This window comes from Mustela nivalis (genome assembly GCF_964662115.1).
Source record: "Mustela nivalis genome assembly, chromosome: 9".
In the NCBI taxonomy this organism is placed as follows: domain Eukaryota; kingdom Metazoa; phylum Chordata; class Mammalia; order Carnivora; family Mustelidae; genus Mustela; species Mustela nivalis.
Window position 1 is genome coordinate 16,530,620 of NC_139028.1, and position 4,688 is coordinate 16,535,307.

The 4,688-nt window shown below is 50.2% G+C and overlaps 1 pseudogene across 1 annotated transcript; it reads right to left on the reverse strand.

The window, feature by feature from the left end:
• Positions 1 to 276: 276 nt before the first annotated feature.
• LOC309841427 (ATP synthase subunit d, mitochondrial pseudogene) lies at positions 277 to 912 on the reverse strand (annotated as a pseudogene). Its single transcript has one exon. The product of its transcript is annotated as an ATP synthase subunit d, mitochondrial pseudogene (transcript).
• Between the last annotated feature and the right edge of the window lie 3,776 nt (positions 913 to 4,688).

Below are 4,688 nucleotides of genomic sequence, written 5' to 3' on the forward strand. Positions count from 1 at the left end.
GGGAATGAGTTAGGGCGAGGAGGAGACGTGGTAGGGAGAGCAAGTATAGGTTTCGGTAGAGAAGACAGGAAGGAGATAGATGGGGCCGGGAGATCCAGGGGGAGGAAGGTTTCTGTTTGTTTTTCAATGTTGCAAAACTGGAACATATTTATAGGCTAAGGGGAAGGAAACACAAGAGAAGGAGGGCTTGGAAGCTAAGGGGTAAAAGCTGAGGGGGACAGGTGCCAAGGGTGGGGAACTCGGATGGAGGGCCTGGCCTGGGGCAGGAGGAAGATCTTTCTTTTTTTTTTTTTTTTCCCCCCCATGTCCATTATTTTTAATGTCCAGCGTTTATAATACGAGGGCCAGAGCTCTTTCCCCACCTCAAGTTTATAAGTTTTTGATTGGCTTGTGAGGCCAATAGGGATACTTCTTCTTGTCTAATTTGGTTTCTGGGAAGGCTTCATTCAGGTCCTCAATGGTCATCTGATCGAACGGAATTATGTTCCTTAGCTTCTCCAGCTGTTTTTCGTATTCCACAATCCTGGCCTTTGAGAGAGACAAAAACTCAGCACAACTTTTCACATCTTCTTTTTCTTCAGCGTCCACCTGAACAGTGTATTTATCCTCTGGCACAGGAATCTTCAGGGCATTGAACTTCTTCTCAAAGTCATCTACCAAGCCAGCCTTCGCCACATTGGCCTTGTAGTAAGCCCAGTCGATAGCAGGGGGTTTCTCAGGGAGAGTAGCCAACTTGGAGGTAAGTGTCTCATTCCAAGATTTCAGGGAGTTAGCAATGGCCTTCTGGTTTCGGGGTATGATCTCCCCAAAAGCTACCCAGTCAATGGTTTTTAGAGCAAGTTTTCGCCCAGCCATCTTGAGATCCTTCACCGACCCCGGCTGCCCAGAGTCCACAGCAGCAAGGAACGGAGGAGGAAGATCTTTCATCCTGGGAGACTAGAGAGGAGGAAAAGAGGAGTGCAGAGGCTGTTAAGAATGTAGTGGGGACAGGAGAGTTAAGGCAGCTCTCGTTTTATGACCTCAAGTTTCTCATCAAGATAAGAAGAGATGGTGTCTTGGCAGACAGAGGGACTTTGGGGTTGGATGGGAGGGGCTTGAAGAGGGCTCTAGAGATCAGAATAGTTCCCGAGGAGAGAGGGACGGATGGCCTACAAAGCACGAGTTAAAGTATCCTCAATCCGCAGCGCTCAGAACCCAGCTGAGTTTGGAGATCGTGGTGCTGTGGTAGAATTGTGTGCTTTTCCTCAGCAGCACTTGGCTTGGGCAGAGGAGGACAGAAAGTAGATTGTGGGATTCATTAGGGGTGGGTTTTTCTAGAAAAATGAAATTGAAGGTCGATGTTTGTGAGAGTATGGTTCAAGTGTCAACTATGAGGTCTCAGCTGGGCAGGCAGCAAATGAAGGGCTCAGGGGACCAGGGTGTCCTGATGCTAAGGAACAGATGGAGTGGGAGTGAGAACAGGCAAGAGCCACAGAGGAAATGGATTGCTGTTTGGGGCTGGACTATTAGACTTTGAGATTTCTGATGAGGGGCAGTTCTGACAAGGTTCCTGGATGTGGGGAATCCAAGGGGAATAGAAATGAGGAGGTTTGTGAGCTGTGACTCTAGTGTGGGACAAGTCATGGACATCCAAGTTACATAGCAAGGTGGTATGTGTAAGGGACAGAAGGAAGCTATCAGCCTTCGGTGGTGAGGTTGGAGGCTGATATAACCATGGGGCCGAGTCTCATATGGCAGAGTTTCTACAGGAAGAGGAAGAGTAGAGGTTTGGAAATGGCACTGGGGAGTGAAGACAGCACTCCCTTCTTGATCTTGGTGCCAGTGGGGAGTGGGAGGTTGAGCCATCTCCATGGAAGGTTATAGGGAAGTGGTCAGGTTGGAGTTGGCATAATCTGTGCTGTCTAGGAGGGGTGGGGATGAAATCTGAGCTTTCACTACACTTTAGGTCCTGGAGAGAGAGGGAAGCACTTTTAACCAGTGGCCCTGCCACCCCCAGAAGGACTTCCTCTTTCTGATTATCCCAAGGCACCATAGAGGCTACTGGTGGCCCTGGGAGATGGTGTCCCCAGCAGAACTAGTAGGTTTCTTCTGGGATCACAGGGTAAGAGCACAGGGAAAGTCTTTGGGGGCTTTGAGTGGCACAGAGGAGGTGTTGCTGAGAGAGGGAGGCAGCAGGGAGAGAGACGGTAGAGGAGTGCAGAGGGGTCCTGAGGAGAGGGGATGACTGGAAGGGCTTTCACTGCGGACAGTGACTGGGTGGCTGGCTCTGAGGCATTGATGGATGGTGAGTCCAAGCGTTCAAAGGGAAGCCACTAGCCTCCCGGGGCCAGACTGGAGCTCCACAGTGATCCCATCTGGATATGCTCCTGTGGTCCTTGGACATCAGTGTAACTGTCACAGGATGCTTATAAAAATGCATGTTCCTGCCGTTGTCCTCAGCTCCTGGTTTCTCTGCAGCTCCCTCCAGTTAGAAGACCCCTGGTGGGGAGTTTTGGTGGTCTTAGGTGCAGAATGCCTGGTGGCACTCAATGATGTCTTACAGATTCGGCATCAAACACAGGACCTGTCTGGTCAATGATCTTATATACACTGTGACCCCTTGATTCTCTTGGTGACCTCTGGCAGAGTGTGTGGGCACCGAGAGTTTTATTATCGGCTGATACACATGCCAGGAAGCATGGGGTGAGAGGTAAATGTGGCTTCACTTTTCCCTTCTAGTAGCTCTCAGTCACACTTCAGGAAACTCACCCCTTCCTGTCCTGGTCTCCTCCTTTCCTCGTCCACGGCCGTCTTACTCTTTCCTGTCAGCCCCTCCCTCAGGGACCTGTCCTGTGTCCGAGGGCCGGCACTGGCCTGGAGTCTGGTGTGTGGACGATGGACAGAAAGGCCATGCTGACGGCCTCCCTCACTTTCTCCAAGTCTGTTTTGCCAACAGTCTACGTCTCCTGTCCGCACTGCCGAAGCCTCCTTACAAGCCGATGGAGGAGCGGTTCCTGGTGGCCCAGTCGGTTCAGCATCTGCCTTCAGCTCAGGTCATGATCCAGAGGTCCTGGGATCAAGTCCTGAATCCGGCTCATCGCTCAGCGGGGAGCCTGCTTCTCCCTCTGTCTGCCACTCCCCCAGGTTGTGCTCTCTCTTGCTCTCTCTCTGTGTCAAACATAAATAAAATCTTTAAAAAAAAAAAAAGAAAGAAAGAAAGAGAAAAAGGAAGTGGGTAGAAGGGAAGAGGAAAGAAAGGGGCAAGACCCCTGGCCACCTTGTCACCTGAATCTTACATTTAGGCCGGTCCCAGCCCCAGTACGGCAGCCACCCCTTTCCACCCCTCCAGCCCTCGTTAATCTGGAACACTCCTGAATTACAACTGGAGTTAATTCAGGGAAGCAAATGTTTATTTAGCTGAGCTGGACTTGGATGATTTGGGCAACACAGATAAAAGTCACGCGTGCACAGTAAAGGGGAAACCTGGGCTATGGTCATGGTGTGGTGAGATGTGCCTTAGAGAGAGATGTCCCCTGCAGAGAGGGGAGCGCTGGGGAGGAGAGCGGGGGGGGGGGGGGCAGGAAAGGCTTAGCCAGTGGGAGGGGACCAGAGCCTCGTTCAGCTTCTGTGGGCTCCTGAGCCAGACCCTGAGCCATCGGTGGGGTGGCCGGAGAGGATCACGAGGTTTGCGGGGCCCTGGAAGGGCAGGAAGGGGATGTGAGAGCATCAGTAAGGTATGAGAAAGTGGAAAACAAACCCCCAACCCTTGAACCTCCCTCCGTGCTGGGCCATGTCGCTGAACTGGCAGGTGAACAGCCTAGGCTTCTGACAGTTGGAGGTGGTCTGGTGGTTTATTTAATCCAACCAGTAAGTTAATACTATGAATGTTAATTTAACATCTAGTGCTAGAGCCTGGTGGTACATGAGGGCCTGCCTGTGTTTCTGATGCTCTCTGGTGTGCGGTAGACTAATGTCGGGGTAGGGGTGGGCAGTGGGTAGAGCGCTTGGCTGCCTGCTGCTTTTTTATAACACTGAGTAATTGTGAAGGAATTACGAAATCCCTTCACTGACGTGATGTGACAGGTGTATGAGTAAGACACCATCCCTGCCCTCCCGGGCTCTCATGTGATCAGGATTTAAGGCTTGTGGACAAGTAACAATCGTTTAAGACTGACCCCCAAAGCCATACTGGATGTGGGGAGGCAGCCCTGGAGGAACAGGGCAGGGAGGCATTAAGCCCAAATAGCTTGTGTTGGTTTTCTCCCTCGCCAACTAAGTTGCAAATTTTGGGAGGATAAATACTGTATCATCTTTTGTGTTTGCCACCACACTCTGTATGCCTTGGTGCTCAATACCTCCTCACTCTTACTCATTTTAACACCTGCAGAGTTTACAACTTGCTCTGGATTGGTTGGGTACGTGGTTTTTGTTTAATGACTGAAATTAATTTTCCCGTCTTTCCTCGTAGTCCTTCACTTCTCTCCCATCTCCCAAGAGTTTATGTAATAAATGCTTATTAAAATGAATCACGAAATCGTCAATGACATTAGAAGTTCACCTTCACTGGTAAGAAATTTCATTTATTGCACCAGTAGAGATTGATAAAAATAAGATAATTTTCCACATTAATGAGGTCACAGGCAGACGGCACTTTTATAAATTGTTACAGGGAGAACAGTTGTTCGGTTTTGCAGGGAGACAGCCTGACA